The sequence below is a fragment of the Mobula birostris genome, chromosome 13 (genome assembly GCF_030028105.1).
Source record: "Mobula birostris isolate sMobBir1 chromosome 13, sMobBir1.hap1, whole genome shotgun sequence".
Classification (NCBI taxonomy): domain Eukaryota; kingdom Metazoa; phylum Chordata; class Chondrichthyes; order Myliobatiformes; family Myliobatidae; genus Mobula; species Mobula birostris.
In genome coordinates, this window is record NC_092382.1 from 52189021 (window position 1) to 52203042 (window position 14022).

The 14022-nt window shown below is 43.8% G+C and overlaps 1 long non-coding RNA gene across 1 annotated transcript; it reads left to right on the forward strand.

Annotated features, from left to right (window-relative positions):
- Window positions 1–1508: 1508 nt before the first annotated feature.
- Window positions 1509–13132, forward strand: LOC140207609 (uncharacterized). Its single transcript, XR_011888601.1, has 3 exons — window positions 1509–1647; window positions 4201–4368; window positions 9870–13132. It is a non-coding gene; the product is annotated as an uncharacterized lncRNA (long non-coding RNA).
- Window positions 13133–14022: the final 890 nt, after the last annotated feature.

Below are 14022 nucleotides of genomic sequence, written 5' to 3' on the forward strand. Positions count from 1 at the left end.
CTGAACAGTGGTGATGATCAGAGGGATCTTAGAGTCCAAGCTCATCGCTCCCTGAAAGAGACTGCACAGATTGATCGGGTGGTTAAGAAGGCAAATGGCGTGGTTGTCTTTATTAGTTGAAGCACTGAGTTGAAAAGTCGGGAAGTTGTGTTGCGGCTGTTGCGAGCCTGCGGTCGGACTGTGACTGTGTCTTTAAGAGCGCCGGAGTGAGGAGGCGGGACTATGACGTCAGTCACAGGCTGACGGCGCGAACTGTGGATTTAACCATAAGAGAGACAGAGCGATCTGCAGACAGGCAGTCGGCCAGTCTAAAGAGAGAGAGAGAGAGAGAGGGACTGGAAAAGCTGATAGATTCAGTTTGTCGCAGCTGAGGCTTGGAACTCTCCTATGCTCTTGATCATCGGTACAGGGAACCACAACGAATGTGTGTGACTATCACTTCGTATAATCCATAGGAGTGATTTTTTGGAATATTTTGGGGGACCGCTTGTGTTAACCCTTGCCTGGGTGTGTTGTGTGGTAACCCCTGGAAGACGGTATTCCTGTGACAGGTCACTTTCGCTGATAACTTGTATGTGGACGGATTCAACGGATAAGAACTTCGAAGACGGCTATTTTGATGTAACGGCCTTTTCTCTACGTTTCACCCTGGATTACAAATATCTCTCTCCCATCATTTATTCCGTGGATTACTGAATTTTCCTACTTTACCATCTGAAGACTCTAAGCTTTGTTCCCTCAGACTCGATAGTTTGGGAGTTATATTTACACATATATACACATAACACTGTAAACTTTCCTTTATTTCGTTAAGTTACTACATTATAAGTAGATACTAGTAAAGATAGTGGATTTAACATCAAAACCAGATTCCAGTGTGAACTGTATTGCTGCTGGTTCGTTTCTAAATCGTTACAGTTCATAACACAGCTTTATAAAACTAGTTAGACCACATCTGGAGTATCTCATACAGTTCTGGTCGCCCCCATTCTCGGAAGGATGTCGGGACTTTGGAGAGGGCGCAGAAGAAGTTTACCAGGATACTGCCTGGATTAGAGCGCATGAGCTGTAACGAGAGGTTGGACACCCAGGGCGGCGCAAGCTGAGGCGAGACTGGAATGACGTTTATAAGATGATGAGAGGAATAGATAGAGTGGACAGACAATATATTTTTCCTGAGGGTTGAATGTGAGAGGAGATGTGAGGGGCAAGTTTGTTTATTTCCACAGAGTGATGGGTAGCTGGAATGCTTTGCCTGGGGTGGGGTTGGAGGGTAGGAGGAGGAGGAGGAGAAGGAAGAGAGAGAGAGATAGATAGAGAGAGAGAGAGAGAGAGAGATAGAGAGAGAGAGAGACACACACACACACACACACACATACACACACACACCGGTCACGTGATCCCGTTCGCCCCTCCCTATTAACCACAGATGGGCAGTATCTGCGCGTCTGTTTCCGAGGCCCCGCCCTCCGGAAGATGCAATAATCACTTCGCGCATGCTCACAATGCTGAGTGGGCACTGTTTTCTTTCCTGCTCAGTGCCGAAGCGGATCGTCTGCGGATTTGGGAAAGCGTCCTCGCTTTCTCAGTCGGAGACCCGGGCGTCGGGATCACTGTTTGCGGGCTGAAGATGTCACTTTCCCATCTGTGAGTATAGAGACCGATCCCGAGCGGGGAGATCCGATGTTGGCCGTGAGCCCGGAACTGAGGGCCGATTACTCATTTAGTACCCAGTTATCTGGGCTCGTCAAAAATGCGCAGACTTCACTGAATCTGCATTGAACAATTCAAACCAGCAGCCCAGGCTGTCTATTTCCGCAGAATTGAAATGGCAGTCCCGCCAACAGGTCACGTGAGGGTGCTTCCCGCAGATTTGCCCCGCCCTCCGCTGTGCGACGCAAGATCACGTGTTATTGTCTCAAAGACCCAGGATGTGTGGTGATGCTTCGTCCATATTGTGTTGGGAAATCTGATGTCGGCCACTGAGTCCCGTTAACTTCTCCCAACTCGCCTCGATTCCTGAGGCTCCTCGCATTTGTCCTTGAGCATTATGGCTGTTGTGTCTTCTCCCTGACTGGGGTGGGTGAGAAAGAACGTCCCAGGTTGAGGGGATGTTTGATTTCACTGCCTGCTTATCGAGGGACTGGGAAGTCTAGGGGAGAGAATGGTTTCTGTGATGTGCTGATCTGTATCCAAAGGTCTCTGCAGTTCCTCACAGTCACGGGCAGAGTAGTTACCATGCAAGGGGTTGAAGTGTCCAGATGAGAATCTTTCTATGGTGTGCTGATAAAAATTTGGTGAGGGTCAAATTGTAAATGCCAAAGTTCTTATTGTTTGTTCTAACTTCGTCATTTTAAGATCTTTTATATGGTAGTGTTTACTATTAATTCTGTATCTGTGTATTGCTGGACAACCATCATTGATTCTTCTTGAACTCTTCTCCACCTGGTTCCATTTGCTCATTCTCTGCCCATCTTGTTCAACCTCTGTCCAGTCTCTCTCTCCCCCAACTTCAGTGATGTATATCAACCATCTGGGTCAACCTTGGTCCACCCTGCATTACACCTCTTCAATGATATATATCAGCAATCTTTCTTCTAACACTTGTCTTCATTGCGAGTGTTCTTTTACAGCTTTGGCCTCGCTGAGTTATTTCTGGAATCAGTTTTTGTGAGCTGGAATGCCAAAGGGTCATCAGGTTCCAGTTCTGTTGTGCATTGGTGTGGAGGTGCTAGTTATTGAACTGTGACTGGCTGACACACTGCAGCATTTTACTGGCAGCCAAGAGTACTGGGAGAGTTGGTGCTTGGGCTATAATCCTGTGATTGACATTCCAGGAATATGGAACTGTTGGTGTTTTGGCTTTCACATTGGTCACTGCTTCTACAGATGGGGCTGGGTGGTCGTCCTTCTGCAATGAAGCAGAAATTTCAAGCAGCTGGACATTGGTTGTGGGGGAATCCCTGACTGCACCACCCAGTGAGAGATGTAGGGATGATGTGTGAGACTCTCAGTGTGGGTAAGTGGCACGTCCAGCTGTGTGGCTGTGTGAGGTTGGGTCCTGGGATATCACAGTTTTAGATCCAAGTAAAATGGACCCAGGTTTATGAGGTGTTGAGCGAATATTTCTGGTCTGGGATCAAATGTTCATATCTGGAGTTCCTTTGGAAGAAATGGCTGTTAATCTGAGGAGCGAATGAGTTTGTATTCGATCCCTCACAAGGAGAGGCTGTGATCAAATGGGCTGTTCTGTGTTTACACCAGTAGAAATAGACCTGGGGGTTCAGTGTTCGAACTGTGTATGGAAATTCCTCCTCACTGTCACCTGTCTGTCAGGCAGTGGAAATCAAACAGGAACTTACGTTGCTGGTGGTCTGCACTAAAAATGGAAAATTGTGAATGCATTCTGACAGAAGATTGTGAACCTGAATCGTTAAATTTGATGCTCTGCCCACAGCAGTTCCTCTCCTGTTGGGCGATTCCGGTGATTCCAGTTTCTTTTTATTACGTTCACTCTGGAATGGTTTACATTTCCTGATTGTCTGTTATACGTGAAAATGTGTTCAGTGTGGTTGTTGCTAACAAGGTTCACATGAGTAATCTCAGAAATGATCGGCTTTATGAATGAGGAGCATTTAACGGGGTGGTGAAAGCAGGTGTGTGGTTAAATAAACTGACTGAATGCTGAAAAGCCTGGATACAGTGGACATGGAGAGGACGTTTCCATTACACAGAGAGTCTGATTTGACAGCACAGTCTCAGAATAAAGAAACTGAGATGAGAAAAATTTCTTCAGCCAAAAGATGGCTGATGCGTGGAATTTGTTGCCACTGAGTGTGGTTGAGGCTGTCATTTGTGTATATTTAGGGCAAAGATTAATATATTCATGATTGCTAAGTAGCTTCAGGGTTACAGGAGGAAGGCAGGAATATGGTGTTGGAATAAATCTCAGCATTGTTTGAGTGCTGAAGCAGACTCGATGGATCAAATCACCTAATTCTGTTCCTCCATCTCATATCTTACCATGACTGAACGATGAGTCCTTCCTATCCCAAATCAAGTCTTGTGACTTGTCAGGGACAATTACAGATTTGTTCACTGAGATCATTATATTTGTCTTCAATGTTTAGATTTCAGTGAGCAGAAATATTTTGTTCTCCTTTGTATTGTTGACATGCTTCATTATCTTTCATGTTAAAGTTAAACCTGCGGTGAGAGTTTTATTGGAAGAAAAACCCACAACTGGAAGTGAACCACGACTGAAGACGAGGGAACAGCAGCAAGTGAACCAGCCCGAGGGCTGAGAGCACAAACTGGAGAGAACCCATCTGACTCAGGGTTTCCATTGTTTCACCAGGAGAAAGTTTGGTGAGTCTCATTTACTCAGACACTGGTCCTTTAGACATTACATATCTGTACAAAGCAAGGTAGGGAATAGTTGAGGTGAGAATGAATGTGCCCAGAAATATCAGTTATGCCTTTGTCAGACCCAGTTGCAATCACTCCAGGTCTGGTAATATTCTGTCAGTATCCCAGCTCTTTAAACTCACGCACATTCTCTCAGTGTTTGCTCATTTGAAGAACTTGCATCTTCTGAAGTAGCTTTTGGCCAGTTCTAAGTGTGGAGAGGGAAAGAGGGGTGCTTATATTTACTATCTTGCAAAAAGAGGTAATTCTTTGAAATTACTTGCTGCAAACTCACTACCCAAACTCTGGAGAACTCCACGAGGCACAGGGCCTCGACTCCAATAAACAGCTTCCTATCATCATCATCTGCTTCCTATCGTCTAGCTGTTCCCAACAAATATAATTCCTCTCAGTGATCAACTATCGGAATGATTCACTCACTTTTAGATGAATGGGTACCTACACTGTTGGGGTGTTTAGATTGCCGGGAGACAAGGACCACAGGGACGAGAGGTCTTCAGTTAACTGATATGAACCTGTCTTTACCCTGCTGGCAATTCCGGTTTATATCAGTAAAACTGTTGTTTCTGAAAATACAAAACAAGGAGACACTGCACTGACTGAACCACCCCAGACCAGATCACTCTGGGAAGTCCTCCTCAGAAACATTGGAGCTTTGTGACCCCACTCGAGACAAGCACCACACTGCCCACTCTACGGACAACATGGCAGAGCAGGGTATCTTGCAGGGGACTTTAAATCACACAATGTTGGTTCACTGATGAAACCCATTAGGTTTCCTTCGCTCACTCCCCAAAATCATTAAAAAACTCCATTAAACAGCTTTTCAGTACAAACTTTCACCCATATGTGACGTCATTCTGATGCCCCCACATAAAACCATAAAACATAGGAGCAAAATTAGGCCATTTGGCCCATTGCTCCTGTTTTGCCATTTATTCATGCCTGTTCCAATTTTCCTCATTCCCAGTCTCCTTCCTTCTCCCCATAAACCGTCATCAATCAAGAATCTAGGAACCTCTGCCTTTGATATCCATAAGTACTTGGCATTCACAGCATCTCATGACAAAGAATTCCATAGATTCACCACTCTTTGGCTGAAGAAATTCCCCCCATATCCTTTCTAAAAGAATGCCCGCCTATCCCCTTTAATCTGAGGTTGTGTCCTCTGGTCCTGGACTCTCCCAACACAGGAAACATCCTCTCCACATCCACTCCATCAAGGCCACTCACCATTTGATAGGATTCAAAGAAATCATCCTTTATTCCTCTGAATACAGGTCCAGAGCCATCAAATATTCTCATGTGACAGGCCATTCAATTCTGTACTCATTTTCGTAAACCTCCTTTGAACTCTCTCCAGTATTAGCACATCCGTTCTGAGATAAGGGGCCCAAAACTGCTGAGAATAATCCAGGAGCTTTGTGAAGTCTCAACATTACATCCTCACTTTTATATTTAGTTTTGTATTTATATTTTATATTCTTGAACTGAATGCAAATATCATACTTGCCGTCCTCACTAAAGACTGAATGCACAAATTAACCTTTAGGGAATCCTGCACAAGGGCTCCCAAGTCCATTTGCACCTCAGATTTTTTTTGTACATTCTCTCCATTTAGAGAATAGCCAACCCTTTCATTTCTTCTAGCAAAGTGTATAATCATGCACCTCCCGACACAGTATTCCATCTGCCATTTCTTTGCCCATTTTCCTGATCTTTCTGTAGCATCCCTACTCCTCCAAAACGACCTGCCCCTCCACCTATTTTTACATCTCCTGCAAACTTTGCAACAAAGCCATCAATTCCATCATCCAAATCATTGGCATATAACATAAAAAGAATCGTTCCCAACATAGACCCCTGTGGAACTCCACTAGAAACCAGTAGCCAGCCAGAAAAGGCTGTCTCTATTCCCACTCGTTTCCTCCTGCCAATCAGTCACTACCTTTTCCCTGTAATAACATAGGCTCAGAGCTCGTTAAGGAGTCTCACGTGTGGCACCTTGTCAAAGGCCTGAAAATCCAAGCACACAACATCAACCAATTCTCCTTTGTCTACCCTGCTTATTATTTCTTCAAAGCATTCCAACAAATTTACCAGACAAGATTTTCCCTTGAGGAAACAATGCTGACTCCGGCCTATTTTATCTTGTGCCTTCAAGTGTCTGAATTCACATCCTTACCAATCGTCTCCAACACCGTTCAAACCACTGTCAGACTGAGTGGTGTATAGTTTCCTTTCATTGCCTCTCTCCGTTCTTGAAGAGTGGAGTGACATTTGCAACTTTCCAGTCTTTCAGAACCATTCCTTAATTTAGTGGTTCTTGAAGGATCATTACTAATGCCTCCACAATCTCTCCGGCTACCTCTTTCAGAACAGTGGGTGCAAACCATCTAGTCCAAGTGACTTACCTGCCTTCAGATCTTCAGTTTCCAAAGAACCTTCTCTCTTGTTGTGGTCCCTTCTGTACAGGTCCCACCTTCCCTGGAAGAGAGCCATGGAACCAAAAATCTTATCCCCTCTTTTTCCCTCCCCCTCCACATGCCTGATGTCATGCATGGTTTTGCTACACTGGGGTCTGACTTCATGTGTGCAGGTTTGTTTCTCGTGGTTGTGCAGTTTAATCTTTCTTCCATTCAGACAAGGGAGTGAGATCCAGATCTGTCACGTTCTCTCATTGTGGGTGGGCACTTTTTTTTTCATTGACTCTATTCCACTGTTACAACTTGCCGAAGTGCAGCCAATGTTTCGAGGTATATAACCCAATTAATGCAAGAAGGAAGCCTTTTCTGTTTTTCTGGGCTTCTCAAACATTTGTACACTTCGGTTAAATATCCCTCCGGAAGTTCCAGAGGAGAAGCTCAGTCTGTCTAATATTTCCACGCAATTAAAGTAGGAAATTGTTTATTATTGTCATGTACCAAGGTTTAATGAAAATTTTGTCCTGCATACCATCCTCTCAGATCAACACATTACAACAGTAGGTTATGGTAATTCATTAACAGAGTGTAACAAAGCATTATGGTTACAGAGAAAATCCACTGCAGGTGGACATATGGTGCAAGGTCACATCGAGTTACATTATGAAATCAAGAGTCCATCTAACAATGCTGAGGAATTTTCAGTTTGCTTATAACAGCAGAATGGAAAATGTCCCTAGGCTTGGGAATCTTTAACTATGTTGCCTGATTTACTGAGGCTGCAGGAGGTATAGAGAGAGTCCATGGAGGGGAGACTTGTGTCCATGATGTGTCCACAGTTCTCTTCTATTTCTTGAAGTCAAAAGAAGAAAGTAGCCGTACAAAGGTGTGAAGTATCCGGATGGGATACTTTTTTATGGTGTAAACTTAAATTTGCTAGATGAATAGCAACACTACAAACAGTTCTTTACTTTATCCTTTTCCCCAGTTTATTTGTTCGAACTCAGCCGGCGAGAAGCTCGGGGCCAAGCATCAGAGGGACACAACTCCTCTCCCTCTGGCTGCTCATGATGAATCTCTGTCTAACATGCAGAAACGTTACAGTTACAGAACTAGCGAAACAAAGAGCACTTTAGTTCAACTGGTATTCCCACCAAGGCTGTTGGAGCAAAACTTCATTTCTTAGATAAGAGAGTCCACTAAATCAGGGTTTTAATTACAAATGAATGTTCTGTCCAATCCTTATCAGTTATTCTCTTTCGTTAGACACTTTGTTCAATTCGTGTCTCATGAGAACTCAGCTCTACATAACATTCCCAAGAGACATCTGTGAGTCGTTAATCTAAACAAGCTGCAAGCAGATTCCTCAGTGAAGGACAGAACAGAAATTTGCACACTATCCGGAACAGAGCACACATAAGTTTGGACTTAGTTTTAACCTGTTATTTACAGAATCCAAGAATCATTTCTTACATCCCCCAATACCCTTAAAACTTCATCACCAGAGTGTTGTAGCAGATAGTTGCCTTTCTGACTGAAAACCTGTGACTAGTGGAGCGCCACATGGATCAGAGCTGGATCTGTTGTTGTTTGTCATCTCTATCAGTAACCTGGATGATAGTGTGGTTAACTGGATCAGCAAATTTGAGGATGACACCAGGACTGGTGGTGCAGTGGACAGTGAGGAAGACTATCATGGCTTGCAGTGCGATCTGGACTGCTGGAAAAAAAATGGTTTGAGAAATGGAAAATGGAATTTAATGCAGACAAGTGTGAGGTGTTGTGCTTTGGTAGGAGCTGCCAGGGTAGTTCTTACACCGTGACTGGTAGGGCACTGAGGAATGTTGTAGAAGAAAGGGACATGGGAATACAGGTCTATATTTCACTGAAACTGGTGGCACAGTTCAACAGGATGGAAATAAAGATTTTGGCACATTGGCTTTCATAAACGAAAGTGGTAAGTAGAGGAGATGGATGTTATGTTGACATTGTACAAGATATTGGTGAGGCATAATTTGGAGTATTATGTGCAGTTTTGGTCACCAACCTACAGAAAAGATGTAAAAGAGTTTGAAAGAGTTCAGAGAAAATTCACAAGGATTTTGCCAGGTCTGGAGGTCTTGGGTTATAAGGAGAGATTGAATGGGTCTGGGCTTTATTCCTTGGAATGTAGAGATTGAGGGGAGATTTGATGGAGGTGTGAAAAAATTATGAGAGTTATAGATGGAGTAAATGCAAGCTGGCTTTTTCCACTGAGATTGGTTGGGACTACAACCAGGGTCATGGGTTAAGGGTGAAAGGTGAAACATTAAGGGGAAAATGGGGGGAAACTTCTTCACACAGATGGTCATCCAGGTGTGGAATGAGCAGACAGTCCAACTGTTGCATGCAAGCTCAATTTCAGCATTTAGGAGGTTTGTATAGGTACCTGGATGGTATGGGTGTGGGTGTAGGCAGTCTAAATAGTTCAGCACAAACTAGAAGGCCCAAAGGGCCTGTTTCTATGTTGTACTTTTCTATGACTCTGTGACATGAAATAATACTAATATCAATGTAATTCCTTTTAACAGCTGTGCGGACCAGCCATTCACCGGGGCAGGAAATGTTTACATGGCTTTAAAACTGTGGCACTTCACATTGACAGTAGATAATAGAAAATCCCAGCTGCACGTCAACAAAGGTGATTTGTCTGAGAGCGTTTCAGTTACGGTGGGGCCAGGCACCCATGCAGCTCAGTGGGAACAGGGAATAATACCAATGGAGAGTGTTAAACTGAGCCAAGTCACAGATTGGAGATGCAGAAATGCCCAATTCTTATAGAGACAGGAAGTGCTTCAGAGAGTTTAATGGTCATTCCAGATACCAGTACTGTGCCCAGTTAGAAGATGATTTCTCTCTCCAACTTGTGTTGAACTTCACTGTAACAGTGTGATGCCAGATCACACCTTGACAACTCGAGTGATCTCTTCTTAAGTGTTGTCCTCCACTCATTGATGGATTTTATAAATCTTTTTTCAGGTTAAAAACGACAAGGAATATATCTACAGGAATCTTGAACACAACACACCAGTTTTGCTGTATCTGTACAGATATTTAAGAAGTGGAGCAAGGGATTCACTCGATCTTCCTTCCTGCTCAGATTGTGGTGAGGGATTCACTCAATCATCTGACTAACTGGCATGCCTGTCGGTTTACACAGGGGAGAGGCCATTCACCTTTTCAGACTGTGGGGATTCAAGGTCAATTCATGAAGGTACATCAGCAAGTTCACACTGGGACAAGGCCATTCACCTGTTCTGTGTGTGAGAAGGGATTCAGTCCGTCTTCCCACCTGTGGACACACCAGTCAGTTCACACTGGGCAGAGACTGGTCATCTGCTGAAATTGTGGGGAAGGATTCACTCAGTCATCTGACCTAATGGCTCACCAGCGAGTTCGCACTGGGGAGTGGCCGTTCACCTGCTCAGACTGTGGGAAGGGATTCACTCAGTCATCTCATCTACTGAGACACCAGTCAGTTCACACTGGAGAGTGGCCATTCACCTGCTCAGACTGTGGGAAGGGATTCACTCAGTCATCTCAACTGAAGGTACATCAGTGAGTTCACACTGGGGCGTGGTCATTCACCTGCTCAGAGTGTGGGAAAGGATTCACTGAATCATCCTCCCTACAGAGACACCAGTCAGTTCACACTGGGAAGTGGCGGTTCACCTGCTCAGACTGTGGGAAGGGATTCAATCGGTCATCTCATCTACTAAGACACCAGTCAGCCCACACAGGGAAAGGGCCATTCACCTGCTCAAACTGTGGGAGGGGATTCACTCAGTCATCTCTACTGAAGATACATCAGCAAGTTCACACTGGGGAGAGGCCTTATACGTGCTCAGACTGTGGGAAGGGCTTCATTTTGTCATCCCAACTGAAGGTACATCAGAGAGTTCACAATGGAGAGAGGCCATTTGCCTGCTCAGACTGTGGAAAGGGATTCACTTCGTCATATCACCTACTGAGACACTAGTCAGTTCACACCGGAGAGTGGCCATTCACGTGCTCAGTTTGTGAGAAGGGATTCACTTCATCATATCGCCTACAGAAACACCAGTCAACCCACACAGGGAGATGACTGTTCACCTGCTCAGTCTGTGGGAAGGGATTCACTCATTCATCTCAACTGAAGTTACATGAGCGAGTTCACATTGGGGAGAGGCCATTCATCTGCTGTGAATGTGGGAAGTGATTCACTCAGTCATCTGACCTTATGTAACTCTTGTTTTGGCTAGCAGTATAATATAGGGAGTGATAGCCCCCCAGCCCAGCAAAACTTGAGAAATCTCATTTGGGTGGATACTGCACGATGTGTCCCCTGTTACAAATCAGTACCCTGAAATAACAAACAGTACACAATCTGTGATTAAAGGATTGCGCTTTATAATTCTTACTTTGACTATATGGTTCGTGAAGAAATAAGAAAAAGGGCCCACTCTCTCCATTCGCGTCTTCTCATCTCTCCCTGGCAAAAGACCACGAAAATCTCTCTTCCAGATGCACAAGAAAGAACGTTTCTCTTGTTGGATCACCCACACTCCAAAACCCTGTTATCTCTAGTCGTAACCCAAACATTGCTGCTGCAGAGAAACCATTACCTCAGCAGTGAAATATTACAGAGAGGCTATTATGTTAGCAGTGAAACCTACAGCATGTTACACTTGTGTCACACTACCGGGTTCACACTGGAGAGAAAGTTTCAATAAGCTGCATGCTGGTATTTGTCCATCATTGTTTCTCAATGCAATTTCAGTAGTGACTGTCGGTGCTGAACTCTGCAATTATTGCTGCTGCTCACCACACCCAGTTCTGCACCCTGGTCACTGGGTATGGGAGGAGTTTCTTCTGCTGCACATTCACCTTTAATGGGACTGGAGTTTAATATTCTGGATCCTAGACAAATAATTCAGTTCTATTTTAAACTCTGTCTCCAGTACTTAGTGAATTTACAACACAACTAGTGTACAGTAGAGAGTCAACTCAGGCCATCTCGACCCTGCCAGTGATTCAGTTCCATGACAGTCCTTTTAAATCCTCCCCTGTTGTTCCCCTCTCGCTCTCCCTGTGGTGATGGCTTCCAAACAGTCACCACTCTGTGAATTAAGAGGTTTCCTCTGAATTCTCTGCAGACTGAAGAAGTCGAGCTGACTGCAGTTCTGTCTGAGATATTCTTTGCCCCTCCAATCTCTGGGCTGAGGGAGAATGACATTGGGAGTTAACCTCCTTAATCATGACTCTTTTTCACATTATGGGTCATTTTTTCTGCTTCTAAAGGGTTGTTAGAAAACACCACTGTCCTCTAAAGACTGAAAACAGAATGGAAAACCATCAGTTGGATGTTCAACGGAGAAGAGTCAGAAACCAGAGGCGGGCACAGGGCAGAGTTTGGGGCTCTGGACGATGGTCGGGGTAAGAATGTAAAATGAGGAGAAGGGTATCAGCAGCAGGGCGTGGCAACATATGTCAGAGTAGCAACATTTGGAAGCTGATTGACAGAGAAAATAATTTGTTTGTCTGACTGATGACACAATCACTGCCTGTTGTGAGGTGCTCCTCTGGTTGAGGAACATGTGTGTGTGGGGAATGTTTTTATCTATTGAGGGAGTTGTTCCTGCTTGTTTATCCTGTAATATTATATCCGGATGGTTATTACGGATTGTCCTATTAGTGGTTATGTATTGATTATCATATACTTTGTAAGATTTTTACTCTAAAACTGGATAAGGCTTGAATTTATTGTGCCTTTATGATGTTACGGTGGTCATTCATAAGTTTGTATTTTAAAGCAAGATTTTGGTGAATGATATTTGTCACTTGATTGTACCTATATAAGTAATCAGATTGAGTTAAATTCCTGCAGGATCCCAGAATGTTTTGGACTGTGTCTGGTTTCCCTTGGCATTTTCTGCATTTATTGCCTGGTTTGTTTGTCTTTAATGTAATTTTGATATTTTAAAATGTTAACTACCTTGTTCTGTATTTCCCCAAGAAACCCCTATTTCTGTGAAGAGGTCTCCAACTCTCAGTCAGGTGCTCGATGCTTCCCTGTCACCAGCTAGTCTGCTCAGATCATTGGGATGTCTCCCATGGAGGGTCATACTCATTCCACTGGTTAATGTTTTCTTCCATAGTGATGATTCATTTTTCTGGGTTGGCCTCTCATTTAAGTTTTCTGGTCTGTATTTCTTATCAGAATTGTATATACTCGCATGGAGTGCTGAATCCTGTATTTTTGATGAAAATATATACTTTAGAAATCTTACCAGACTGTTGAGTGATTTTTTTTAAATGTCTGTTATAGCTCTTCCTCCTTCTGTCCTTGGTAGTGTTAATCTAAGTGCGTTTGAGTGTAAATAGTCTTTTCTGAATTTGTCATTTCAGTTCTTATTTTTTTTTGTAAAGTTTCCAGATTGGAATGGAACCAAGATATTTTGCCAAGGAATATATTAATATGGGAATAGTGAAAGAGTTTATTGCCTTTGTTGTATTTGCTATACCATGGAAATATGGTTGGCAAATGTTCTTAAGCCTTGAAGTAAATTTTGAAACATGTTTTTGCTTTTTCACACTACTTTCTATTTTCTCTGCTTGTTGATATTCCAGATACCTGTGTATCAAGAGTTCTGATGAAGGGTCTTGGCCCAAGATGTTGATTCCCAACCATAGACACTGCCTGACCTGCTGATCTCCTCCAGCACATTGTGTGTATTGCTGTAGATTCCCAGCACCTGCAGGGTCTCTTGTGTCCCATATACTTGCATGTTTCTTGAATAGGACACACAGGTAGGCAGAGAAGGTTGTATGGTTCTGTTGGTAAAAAAATAAAATCAAATCATTAGAGTCGGAAGGTGTTGAGTCACTGTGGGTAGAACAGAGGAATAGCAAGAGTGAAAAGACACTGATGGGATTTTTATAGAGACCCCCCCATCAGTAGTATGTATATCTTCCACAAATTGCAACGAGAGAGGGAAAAGGCATGTCAAAACAGCAATATTGCCGTATTCCTGGGAGATAGTCATGCAGATATAATGGGAAGATCAGGTAGTTGCTGTATACCAAGAGGGTGATTTCCTAGAATGCCCACAAGATGGCTTTTTAGAGCAGCTCCTGGTGGAGCCCAGCTGGG